Source organism: Sciurus carolinensis, chromosome 3 (genome assembly GCF_902686445.1).
Source record: "Sciurus carolinensis chromosome 3, mSciCar1.2, whole genome shotgun sequence".
NCBI lineage: Eukaryota > Metazoa > Chordata > Mammalia > Rodentia > Sciuridae > Sciurus > Sciurus carolinensis.
In genome coordinates, this window is record NC_062215.1 from 84,763,940 (window position 1) to 84,777,885 (window position 13,946).

General features: G+C 40.7%; 1 long non-coding RNA gene across 1 annotated transcript in view; it reads right to left on the minus strand.

Annotated features, from left to right (window-relative positions):
• LOC124981283 (uncharacterized) overlaps positions 1-13,946 on the minus strand; it is a 76,437-nt gene that overhangs the window by 25,249 nt on the left and 37,242 nt on the right. The gene's annotated exons all lie outside the window — the stretch shown is intronic.

Below are 13,946 nucleotides of genomic sequence, written 5' to 3' on the forward strand. Positions count from 1 at the left end.
TTCATGGTGGAAGAGCCTGTTGAAAGTTGCTCACCTCATTGTGGCCAGAAAGGAGAGAGGGGGGGGGGTGGGGAAGGGGGTCAGGAAAAGATATAGTCCCCCAAGTGCTTTCTGCCAAGGACTCACCCCCTTCAGCTAGGTCTTACCCCTTACAGCATCTACCACCACCCAATCAGTTATGGGCCCATCAATGGATCAACCCATTGATGAGGTCAGAGCCCTTGTGATTCAATTATTTCCTAAGAGTCCCACCTCAGAGCATTGCTGTTTCAAGGATTAAACCTTCAACATCTAGGCCTTTGAGGGATATTATAGATCCAAGCCATGCCACCAAGAGACTATCTTTATTACTGTCCGTCTTATTGCATAAGCCAACCTTGAGTCTCAGTATATTTTTTCCCCTCACCCTTCCATAAACCCATCATCACCTTCCCTTAGTACACAAGCCTCAATCACCTGTTCTTTCTGTAGCTCCAAATGCTGTTTAAGCCTCAGTCATTTGGTTGGTTCTTTGGTTGAGATTCACATTGTGTGTGGTTCCCATGCTGGTACATGTAATGGATTTTGCTTGTTTTTTTCTTCTGTTAATCTGTCTACTGTCAGTTTGTTTCATAGACTAAATTTATTGAACATACCATTTCATCATCAACCACAGTCCACATAACTCTCATTCACTTCTGATGATCTTGCCCAGTCTGTCTCCTACACAACATAATTAACATTGCTCATGTTCTCCCTCTATTTTGGAAAGAGGGAGATTTATATTTCCTCAGCACCCACTGCTTGTGCAATGACAGGCACCATGTTAAATACTTGATTCATATTTATTATTTTAATCCTTGTGGATTAGTTAATATTATCTCTGCTTTTATGTAGAAACTGAGACTCAGTGAAGGTAAGTCATTGCCAAGTTCCCATAGTAAGTACGAATGCAACCAAGATTTGGATCCAAATCCATAATGATTAAACAACCCAGGCTCACTCCAGAGTCTTGTATAAAGTGTTGGAAGAATTAAAATGAACAGACACTTCACAGAAGAAGATCTACAAGCAATCAACAGATATATGAAAAAATGTTCAACATCTCTAGTAATAAGAGAAATGCAAATCAAAACCACCCTAAGATTCCATCTCACCCCAATTAGAATGGCGATTATCAAGAATACAAGCAACAATAGGTGTTGGCGAGGATGTGGGGAAAAAGGTACACTCATACATTGCTGGTGGGGTTGCAAATTAGTGCAGCCACTCTGGAAAACAGTGTGGAGATTCCTTAGAAAACTTGGAATGGAACCACCATTTGACCCAGCTATCCCACTCCTCAGTCTATACCCAAAGGACTTAAAATCAGCATACTACAGAGATACAGCCACATCAATGTTCATAGCCACTCAATTCACAATATCCAGACTGTGGAACCAACCTAGATGTCCTTCAATTGATGAATGGATAAAGAAACTGTGGTATATGTACACAATGGAATATTACTCAGTCATAAAGAATAATAAAATTATGGCATTTGTAGGCAAATGGATGAAATTGGAGAATATCATGCTAAGTGAGATAAGCCAATCTTAAAAAACCAAAGGAGAAATGATCTCACTGATAAGCGGATGATGACACATAATGGAGGGTGGGAGGGGGGCAAGAATGGAGGAAGGAGGGACTGTATAGAGGGAAAAGAGGGGTGGGAGGGGTGGAGGAAGGAAAAAAATAACAATGAATCAAAAGCTATTACCCTAGGTAAATGTATGATTACACAAATGGTATGCTCTACTTTATGTACAAACAGAGAAATAAGATGTATCCCATTTGTTTACAATAAAAATAAATTAAAAAAAAATAAAGTGCCTACAATAGGACCCTGCACAAAATAAACTTTCAATAAAGAGTCACTTTTTATTTTACTTTTCTTCATCTGTATCATGGTGCCACGATGAAATATTGACAGAGGAGAGGATATATAGAATAATGTATAGAGCCCCAAAGAGAATAATTTCCAAGATGGGCATTTGATCCAAACCAGCAGCAAGTAGCATCCTTGGCCTGGATGGTCACCTCCCTGCAGAAAATCCTGTGGCCCAGACAATGGGCAGGGACAAGTGGGGAGGAAAGTGAAAGAATGTGGAACTACTCAGAGAGAGGAAGAAAGGAAGAAGAGGCAAGGGGAAGAAAAACGAGATCTAAGGTGTAGCACAGGAAGGCCTTGCTCTAAGTTTGTTTTGTAACATAAGAGTGATGCTCTGTCTACATGAACACAGCTGTTCAGATGTTATGTGAATAGATGAGAATGATTATTATTCCCCATCATGAAGCCTCATCTCCATTTGACTGTCTAACTCCTTCATCATTTTCAGAAGCAGATGTGGGTCTCGATATGCTATCTGACTAGATTAGGAGTTGACAAGCCAACTGCAAATATGGCCCCCACCTGTATTTTTTAAATTTGAAAAAAAAATTAAAACATTTTAGTTTTAAATAGTAAAATACATATGACATACAATTTAACATCTTAACCATGTTCCAGCATAAAATCCACTGGTTTAAGCACATTCATGTTGTGTGCGACTGCCACCACCATCCACCTCTGGAACCCTTTCCATCTTCCAAAACTGAAACTCTGTGTACATCACACAACGGCTCCTTGACTCCCACTCTTCCCAGCTCTTGGAAACCATTATTCTACTTTCTCTATGATTTTGACCTTTGTAGGTACCTCATACGGGGAATCATACGGATTTAGCTTTTTGTTCCACCTCTTTCTGTATGATCCATCAATTAAGAAAGATTCTTACAAGTGCAAACAGTTACAGTTTAAGTGGCTATGTCAGTACCTACAGAGTAGCCTCAATTTTGCCTCTTGACCTGCAAAATCTAAACTATTTTCTATCTGCCCATTGCAGAAAAACTTGCAAATTCTTGGACTGGATCAATGGTTGAAAACTCTAGAGGAGTTAATTTTCCTTCTCCCTGAGTTCTTAGACATATTCCTGTAACAAAAGACAGATTAACAAGAGAAAAGCAGACGGATATTTATTAACATGAACACAATGTGCAAGGGAAAATGAATGGTTGCTCCTCATATCTGTGGGTTCCTCATCTGTGGATTTAACCAAACTCACAGAGAAAATATTTGAAAAAATATTGCATCTATTCTGAACATGTCCAGACTCTTTTTTTCTTCTTGTTATATTGTATAACAATTGTTATATTGTATAACAATTATTTGCATAGCAATTTTATTATATTCAGTATTATAAGTAATCTAGAGATTATTTAAAGTATAGAACAAGGTGTGCATAGGTTCTATGCAAATGCTATGCCATTTAATAATTTTTTATTTGTTATTTTTAGATATACATGACAGTAGACTGTATTTTGACATATTATATATACACAGAGTATAACTTCCCATTCTTGTGGTTGTACATGATATGGAGTTACACTGGTTGTGTATTCATATATGAACATAGGAAAGTTATGTCCAGTTCATTCTACTGTCTTTCCTATTCCCATTCCCCACCTCCCTTCATTCCCCTTTGTCTAATCCCATGAACTTCTATTTTACACCCTTGCCCCTTATTATGTGTTAGCATCTGCATATCAGAGAAAACATTTGGCCTTTGGATTTGGGGCATTGGCTTATTTCACTTAGCATGATAGTCTCCTGTTCTATCCATTTACCAGCAAATGCCATAATTTCATTCTTCTTTATGACTGAATAATATTCCATTGTGTGTATATACCACATTTTGTTTTTCCATTCTTCTGTTGAAGGGTACCTAACCTGGTTCCATAGCTTAGCTATTGTGAATTGAGCTGCTATAAACATTGGCGTGGCCATGTCACTCTAGTATGTTGATAATGCTATGCCATATTATGTAAGGGATTTGAACATCCACAGATTTTTGTGTCCTACATTCTGAACCCTGTGGATACTGAGGAATAATTGTATATCTCAGAGATACCTTTTCTTTTCCTGTTTGGGAAACAAAGCCAGGGCATCACACTCATGCTCTACCAGTAAGGCAAACATTCTACCACTGAACCTCAAAGAAATGACTTCAAGGTCAGGCTTCACCACCATTGTCTGTAAAAGCAAAAACAAACAGAAAAGAAGACTGTGGGGAATGATAGTTCTGGGGGGTACCTAGGAACAGCACAGTGAGCAAGGATGAGATTTGTTCTGCAGGTTCCTCAATGCCTTCTCTATTGATGGGCATCTCCAGTGATCTGGAGTCATCCTTCTTCCTGGTGCAGAGGGGAGACACTCTTACTCATGGAGATTTCCTTTATAGATAAAAATTTATCTTACCAGAGAGTAACCTCTAATCTGTTTTCAGAACCAATCCTGTGTCTGCAGTTTCTCAAACTAATCAGCTCAAAATAAGCTCTGTGTGAAAGAGGCATATCATAGGGTGTCATATTCTGGTCTCCTGTGGTCATATTTGGGGCAGTGTATTTTGATCTTCCATACAACCTCTCTCTGGAGCTGCCTATATTTGTAGGGACATAAAGGGCAGGGTCCTGGCTCTGGGGTCTCCTCTCCAGATTTGCCCAAAGGAATTTTCTGCTATGCAGAATAACTGTCCACATCAGCCTTGATAGAAGACAGCAATCCCAGCTAACTCGCTGGAAAACCGAGAAAATGTCCTCTGAACTTCCTCACAGGCTCAGCAGCCCAAAGTACTCCATTTCCAGCAAAGTCAGATCAGAGAGTTAAGAGTCAAAGTTCACTTGAAGATTTTTTAGTAGTTTGATTTTTAAAAAATTGGAAGTGATATGCAAAATAAAACAAGTATTAACTTTATAAAAATAAGGGAAAATCTTTTTTAAAGCAAAGTATATGCTAAAATATCCTTATTGGAAATACTGTGAAAAATTCCCCACAACAGAAAGCACATTTGGGGGTAAATCTTGAAAATCATGAAGTGTCTTTAAAGGAAGTTGGAACTGTTCTATGGTTTTGCGGCATTGCCCAAACCCTGCCCCACCACAGCTGGGCTCTACATCTGTGTTGTGCTCTGGAAAAGTCTGGGAAGTGGAATTATGTTTGTTAGAGTGATTAACCTCCTCTCTTCTAGGAGGTGAAACTTTTCACTTTAAAAAAAAAATATGAATTTTTCCGAACCCAAGTATGTGTTTTCCCCTTTAAGAGTGAAACTTTCACCTTATTGAGTGTCTTTCATTTTATTTATTCAGTTACTTTCTTGAAATTTCCCACTCCTTTATCAGGTTGACAAAGCCCACTGCCATTCATATTCAACTCACCTGCAAAATAGTCTCATTTATAATTGATGAGCACAGAAGAGGGAAGCCATCTCTGGGCCTTCCTTTTCACTTCCGCCTGCAATTGAGCCCATTTGTGAGTTGCCAGGGAACAGGCACAGGGTGGGAGACTTCTTCAGACTGTAAAGACAAGGCTTTCAAGCACTCAAATGGCAGCCGGCAGCCTTCACCTCTCTTATCAGAGCCTGGGCATTATCCCAGAAGTGCCTCACAATAAACTTCTGTACAAAATTAATTAAAGAAAGTCTTGATAATTCCATTCCAAGGCATTCCAATGAAAGTAATTTCAAATACATAATGCACAATTGGTTTTTCCACTTAACTTCCAAATGAAATTCTCAGGGTACTTAGTGCCATTTGCATTAATCAGCAAAACCATCAAACCTTCATGCAAAGGAGACTGAATGAAAATTTAGAGTAAGAAGGTCTGTGTGAAGTGTGATGGTCATTTGATGATTTAAATGGAAGACAAAGCAGGTATAGGGCCACTATCTTTCTTTAAGAAGGGCACTTTAAGAAAAGAATATAATGGGAGTTGCTGTAGAAGAAAAAAGATCCACTGGACACTGGGTGAAACAGTAAGGAAGAATTTATTTGAGACTTGTAATGTCAATCAACTATTGCAACAGGGAGAGATTCTGAACTCAACTCCAAATACAGCAAAGAGCTGGAGATGATAGCTGGGGAACAGAATAAAGGGGTCAGTGGATGGACAGTTACCAAGAGGAGACATCAATGGTGTGAGGATTCTTGCTAAAGGCAGGTGGAGGACTTAGACACTCAGCGTAGGGGATGAGGAACTTGCTCAGGTCTCAAGGGTGGTGAAGGACTGAGCAGGATTCCTGCTAACCTGGGGCCCCATGAAGGACAGACAACGGAAAGTCGAGGTAGAGGCCTAAATGAGAAGAAGGTTCAGGAATCTAACTAAAATTTGGTCAAGAGAGGGTCTTTGTCATTAATCTTCAACTATTTTGTGACAGAATAATTGAAAGTGAGCTTGTGAGAAAATTGGAGGGTTACCATTAGACCCTGAGAATGGGACCAGTGAAGCCTCACTTCCTGAACAGTTCTTCAAACTCCCTTCGCCTGTGTTAAGTCACATCTGCCTTCAGCGAGGTGCAGGCCCCTTTATAGGCAGATTCTCATACTTATAGGGGTGGAGGAGTTGTGGGTGGGCTGCTGACCCTTTAAAAGTGTTAATGTCCCTTCGGAGTTGTTTTACTTTTTGTTTCAGTTCAGGTACTTTGGAGAAATATACAAGGACTAAATTCTGTGTTCAGGAAGGTGTTCACCTCTCCATGAGATGAGGGGTCTTCACTATATGAATATTCATAAGCATCCCCAATAAAGGCCCCTGCTTGTTTTGTTCAGGAGAACAGTGCTTTGAAAAATTAACTCCAGTGCTTTTCTTGCTTGCTGTAAGAAATAAGCCTCTCTCTCCTTTAACTCCTCGTTGTGCTTATCGACTTTGCACTCAACAAGAGGCGCACTCATTGAATTGGGCCACAGCATGGGTTGTATGGCCATGCCTGAAGACATCTGTGACTTTCTCGCCTGCAAGGGTCTGGAGCTGGAGTTCCAGGTGAGTTATTGTTGGTTGCCTGACAGAATCTGTGCCTCCAGTTATTTTGCTCACCACAGGGTGAGCTGCTCTTGGTCCCCTAGCAGAGGAGTATCAAATTCCCAGGGCAAGGCAAGGACCAGTTCTGACCCAGGTTCTCTTAACACCAGCTTTTTGTAGCAGTACTCCTGCTTGGCTAACCCTGTCCTATCCCTTTAGTGTCTGCAAATTGACTACATCCTGTTTCTCTGACATTCACACAACTACCTGGTGAATGGGTCACATCCTTCCTGGCCCTGGTCTGACAGTTTGCTTTTACTGGTCCACTATGGGACTGCCAAGACATTTTGTGGGTATGAGCCTGAAGCCCATAAATTCTTAAAATACAATGTGTTTGTTTTCAGGAAAAAATGACATAAATGATCTTGTGTCCTGTGTGTTCCATTTCCTTATCAATAAGGGTACTAAAGGATGAGTTTCCCTGCTGAAATTAAATTCTGACTTGGAGAGAATCACAATCAGGCCACCTAAAGTCAAGAAGAAGCCACATGAATGTCATATCTTCAACCAGTTCTCAGAACCTGGGACTGAGAGCCACCAGGTTGGTGAAACTGCCATCAATTGAGGCTGTTGCAACCTATTATTAATACTTTAAGGATCAGGCTAAACACCCACCAGACTGATTTACTCCTTGCAGCTGTACCTGTTGCCTCCCACAGCTGTGGTGGAAATTCAGTCCTAGCAGCACCAAGGTAGTTTTGTGCTCCCTGCATCCACCCATGGAGACCTGTGCACAGTTGTGGACAAATGTCTCACAGCCCTGACTTCTTTTCTTCCAGATGCCCCACTTTTAGCTTGCCTTCTTGATTTTGACTGCTGGCCTGGCATGAACCTTCTTAAAGACACACTCCTGACTGTACCAGTTGTTAAAGTTCCTGTTTTCTGTTGATCATTATCCTTTTTCTGGGCCTCACTTTCCCCTGTGCCTGTCCTGTATCTCTGAAGTAAGGTGATGTTATTCAGAGCTCTCTAAAGCTCTGGCTTGGGTTTCTTCTGGTACAGCTGAACTCACCTTTCAGAACATGCAAGATAGCTCTTGCTCAAAGAAAATGTGAGAACTGCTCCATACCAACTCTGTGACTGGCTGTAGCCCAGTGAGCTTCCTTTCTTGGCTGAAGTCTTGACTTGATGCCACTTAATATCCTTTGCTTCTGGGAAGGGTGGGATGATGGTGTTGGGTGGGATTTACTCTGTTGGAGGGCTGGAGGGAACACATTCTTGGTGTTAGTTCTGGCCTGATTGTTTGCTCACAGTGCAGACTGTACTACCAAATCTGTAGCAATGGATTCCACTAAATTGGTTCACTTGATTCCCTTCCTTCTAATTTCCTTTTAAGAATGCTGGCTGAATGCTTTAGTCAGCGTACAAATGGCTTCTGACACAGAGCCTCTCTAGCCCCAGTGTTTGACTCCAGAGGTCCCATTCTTCAGTTCCTTTTGAAAGATCAGTATTCTTTCTGGTGGTGATTGAAGGGCCATCCTTTATAATCTTTCTTCATCTTCTCACTTCTTCATCTTGATTGGAAAATAGATTCTCTATTGGAAATATGGCCAGTAATGGTAATGTTAATAATACTAAACTTTCCCTATTAACACTTGATTTACGCCTGTTGTTGTGAATATGAAGTATCACAAAATTTTAATCAGACCTAGATGTTTACAATGTAGAACAAGTTTGTGGATTTTATATTTAATGGTGTGGGACCATTAAATAGACGTGTATTTGGCACATCTGTGTCATTCTCAGTCCTAAATGAGATACAGGTGAAGAAATGGATTGAGGTTGGTGATGGATAACTTTGGAAAACACCCTCACTTATCAGTGAAAAATGCAAGACTCTTAGATACTAATTTCTTTTCAAACTAGGACAAGAGTTCAAATGCTGCTTGATAGTATCCTTATCAACAAGCACTTGTAGCTTGGATCCTTGAGGGTAACCTCAGTGGTGTTCCTGTTGCAAATTCAGAAGTACCTGGGTATATACACTTGGAAAGTCCAGTAGGGTTCCATTTGCAAGATTGAGGGAACTTATAGGATGACATCCTAAGGAAGACAATAAACAGTCTGTGTCTAAGGATAATGGGGTAAGTACATAATAGCTTATTAATATATAATACACATATTAAACAACTTGCTTATGTATAGTGTACAAACCAATAATATTTTAGTATACATACAGAATGTGTAATCATCACCACAATGAAATTTAGAAAATTCCCATCAACTCCAAAAAGAATATTGTGTCTGTTAGCCATCACCTTCCAATCTCCCTAATTCCTTAGTCCTGAACAAACACTACTCTACTTTCTGTCTTTGTGGATTTGTGGATTCTAGACATTTAACATGGATGGAATCAGACAATGTGACATTTTTTGTCTGGCATCTTCCATTTATCATAAAATTTTCAAGGTTCTCTCATGTTACAGCAGAACTTCATTCTTTTCACAGCTGAGGAATATTCCACATGTAATTATAATATTCCAATATTACAAATATGCCACTGATCATTAGTTAATTGGATCATCAATTTGAGTTCTAGACTTTGGGGTTGTTATCAATAAGCTCAGTGAGCTGCTGTGAACATTCATTACAAGTTTTGTGTGGACATGTTTTGTTTCTCTTACTCTGTACTAAGGAATGGAATAACTGGAATATATGGTAACTGGAAGGAAGTTTTTTTTTTTTTTTTTTGATACCAGGGATTGAATCATGAGGTACTTAACACACTGATCCATGGCCCATTTTTTTGTTTTTGCTTTTGAGACAGGGTCATGCTAAGTTGTTTAGGGCTTCACTAAGTTGTTTGGTCTGGTTTTGAATTTGAGATCCTCCTGCCTCAGCCTTCCAAGCCGCTGGGATTACATACAGGTGTGCACCACTGCACCCGGCTAGGAAGAATTTTGAATTAGTATGGTACAAGTCTCTCAGATTGCTTTCTGACTTCGCTCTCATATTCATGCTGAATCCTTGAAAAAAGGATGTCGAATGGAAGGAAATAGAAAATCACACCCTGCAATCTCTGCAATTGTGGATAACCAGGCCACCTGCAAATGGGCATGTCCTTCAGCACCCTCACATGGAAAGATTCCCAGAAGCGGCAGTCTTGCTGTCCAAGGCTGTAGAGTTCAAAGCAATGATTCATATGCTTCTCCCCACAGTAGGGGGTCCTTTTGGAGGGGATACCTGGTCTGCTTCAGTGACTTCTAGACTCTGGAAGACTGTAGTGCCTCTGGCATTTTTGGAGGAGCCACCAGAATTGAAGGGGCCATGAGTATCAGAACAGAAGCATTCTCAGTGCTAATCTACATTACACCCCACCCTCCAATCCCCACTACTATGTTTTGATAATGTGTAAGACCCTGAAACTCTGATATTATTCCAGGATTGGGCGGAGCCCTCAGAGTGACTGAGGCAGAATTTCTTACCTGTCTCTCAGGAAAGTCGTAAGGGGTAGAACTTGTTGATTAATAGAAAATGGGAAGATGTGACATTTCTTATACTTTCAAGTTTATGAACTGAGATTTCCTTCAGCTAGCGATCCAAAGGGGAATTATGAACCATGTATTTCAGAGCACAATAAATAGATCATGTAGGGTTGGAGTGAAGAGTTCATGTAGGGAAAATAAAAAGAATTGAGAATGTAAAAGCAAATTAGAGAGTAATAGTGAAGGATGCCACAAAAGAATTTGGACTTTCCTCTAGCAGTGAACAGGTATTTGAACCTGATAAAGACCTGGACTGTGACTCTTCTCTTTCTCTGTCCAGAAGTAGGAGCCTTGACAGAACTAGGTCTATACAAGGAGATTTGGGACAGTGAGATGACCATTACTTTTGGAATTACAATGTCATGATCAAATAAGGACATGAAAATTGTTCTGCATCATTAGCTTTCAGGGAGATGCATATCAAAACCACAAATGAGGTACCACTGCTCACACATCAGAATGACTATAATCAAAGAGAAAGATGATAACAAATGTTGGCAAGAGTGTAGAGAAATGGAACCCTCATACACTGCTGGTGGGATGCAACTTGTTGCAGCTACTTTGGAAAACAATTTGATGGTTCTTCCAAAAGTTAACCACAGCATTACCACATGACTCAGAAACTCCACTCCCAGAGAGCTGCCTGAGAGACATGAAAGCATGTGTCTACACCATCACTTGTACATGAATGTTCACAGTTGCACTGTTTGCAATTACTAAAAAGTTGTAAAAAGCCAAATATTCTTAATTGATAAATAAAATGCAGTACATCCATAAAATGGAGTATTATCAGTAAGTACTGATCATGCATGTTACAACATGGATGAGCCTTGAAAAAGTTATGTTAAGTGAAATACGCAGACACAAAGGCCTTATATTGTTTGATTTCACATACATCAAATATCCAAAATAGGTAAATTCGTAGAGGCAGAATGGGATTAGTCATTGCCAGGAACGGGGAGTAGGGGAGAATTATGATGGACTGAAAATGAGTTGGTTTTGGGGTGGTGAGAATTTTCTGGAATAAGGTAGCTTTGATGGATGCACAATTTTGTGAATATAACAAAAAACAAAAAATAAAAAACACTGAATTATACACCTTAGGAAATTTTAAAACAATGTTATGATCAGCAGGGACCTCACAGCTCCTGTGGTCAGAATACGTGCCAGACTAGCCAATTGCCCTGATTTATCTGAGTCTGAAGAGGTTCTTGAAGTCTGGGACTGTCACTGCAGAAGCCAGCAAAGTCCCAGGCAAAGCGGCTGAGTTGATCACCCTGGTGTGGGTTGAATGTGGAGTTATAACTCAGAAATGACAATAAAGGTAGGCAACTGCACATTTATCAGTGATTTCTGTTCAGAATGTCATTTGGTTCTTATTACCACCTGTGAAGTAGCAGCTAGGGCAGGCTTTTTAAAAAATCCCCATTCATAGACCAGGAACTGAGGCTCTAACAAGATGGGATAAGAGATTTGCCAAGTGTTGTGTGGAAAACAAGGGCAGGGCTGCACATCAAGCCCAACCCTTATGATTCCAGGTTCAGGCTCTTTCCTACACATGCATGATAATTTGTGCACATTGGCTGTGTTGAATGTGCCTCATTACCTCATTAATGCTAGCCACCTGGCTTCCAAATTCCAGGGTTCCCCCTCATCTCTCATCCACAGAAGCTGCAGGCTGTGAGCCTCTCCTAACATGAGGATCACACTCAATGCCATCTTTGTCTTCCCCATTCATGGAAGATCTCTGTGGGCAGAGCCTCTGCTGTGTTGTAGTCGTCTCTGTTCTTGACTCCTATTACCTTACCTTGTACAGTTGGTGCTTCACGAACCTCTGCTGGAGGAAGCCTGACTTTTGTTCCAAAGGTCAAACAGGAATGAATATTTTAGATAAGAGAAATTATGGTTGCCTATCTCTCTCCTTTTTTTCCCTTTTTCTCTTTTCAGGCTGAATGATTCTCCCTTTCTGATAATGTTAGTCCTTTCTTGGGCTTCATCTTCTGTGTGCTTATGGGACTGGGACAATCTCTCTCTCTTCTTAAGTTCTGACATGCTGTCTTTCAAAATGTGATGTAAGAGTGCTCCAAGGTCAAGCCAAGCCGATAGGGAACAGGCAATGAGTGGTGCAGATCATGCTATGGCAGAGGAGCTGGAGAGAAGATGTTCCAGAGGCACGCAGGCATCGCAGCAGACAGGTGGAAGATGGCCCCAGGGTACCAGTGGAGGCAGCTCTCAGAGTTCAGGCAGGATTTAAATGTCACAAGGTTTGAGAACCAAGACAAAGGAAAAGGTTGAGGGTCAGACTGGCCACAGGGGTGATGTGATGCCAGATCCTAGAGTACGGAATTAGAAGACTGAGATTATAGATGAGACTTGAATGGTCACAGCATGCTAGCTGTGGAGGCAGGTAGGCAGGAACTGCAAATCAGGTCGGACCTCACACAGGTGATCTATTTTGATACAGGGAGTGCAGATCTACCTTACCCAGTAAAGCACACTGTAAGCATGACCTGGAGAAATGTGCGATGAGCACACAGACACACAGGCACACAGGCAGGGAAGGCTCCGGCAGACTTGCCTTAAATTAGTTTTACTTGTACTTACTGACTGTTGGAGGACAATGCTGTCCCACAAACACATGGATGCCAGTGGAAAGCTCCTTCAGGCAACCTCAAGACAGACAGTTCTCCCATGGTTTATTAAGTGATGACTGTCTTTAGACGAGGGTTTGTTTATTTTGTTTTGTTTTTCTAGCATTCTCTACAGTTCAAAGAGCAGTTGTTATTCTGCCCAACATGCACCTATTAAGGGAGGAAGTGGAGAAGAAAAATGGAAAGTCCCTTACTGCCTGCATGTATGTTACTGACTGTTACCCGTGTTCTAGTCTTCCTATCAAGCTTCTTGTCTGCAAAGTCATTCAAAATGCCTTGTTTCCAGCCTTTGGCTTCAACCTGTAATTGGAGGTTACCTTTAACCTTCCTCTTCTCATTAGTACCATTTTTGTCTGGCACTGTCAAGATTTAATATTAATCACTTTCACTACAAATTCTGTTCTGCCAAATCAGATCATGTGAAAAATAATATATGATTTTTTACCATAACTTAAAAAATATACATGAAAAATACACACTTAGCTTTGGGCTCTGGGACACCCCAGAACCTAGGCAACCTTGGGACCGGTGTTAATATTTTTTGAGGTAGGAATGCTTTGGCCCTTTGAGGCAGAATAAGAAAACTCATGACCTGCAGGCTACTTCCAGTTTATGTTCTATTGAAATAACATAGAACTGAAAATTTCATGTCCTTTTGAAAAAACTGAAAGATTTTGCTGGAATCAACTGAATCTGAGAGTTGGCTGCTGTTTTTGACAGGTACAAGTTTTCCACAGTCCCCTCCTTTACCTCTTGCCTCTTGTCAGCCACCTCATTTGGTATTACTTACCTGCCTGGGCCTTTGTAACCCCATGAATAAGCACTTAGTGAAGCTGTTGGATGAATAGTGGACAAGTCATTCTATTACACCCCCAATTGAAAAACCAAAACAAAGGGGAC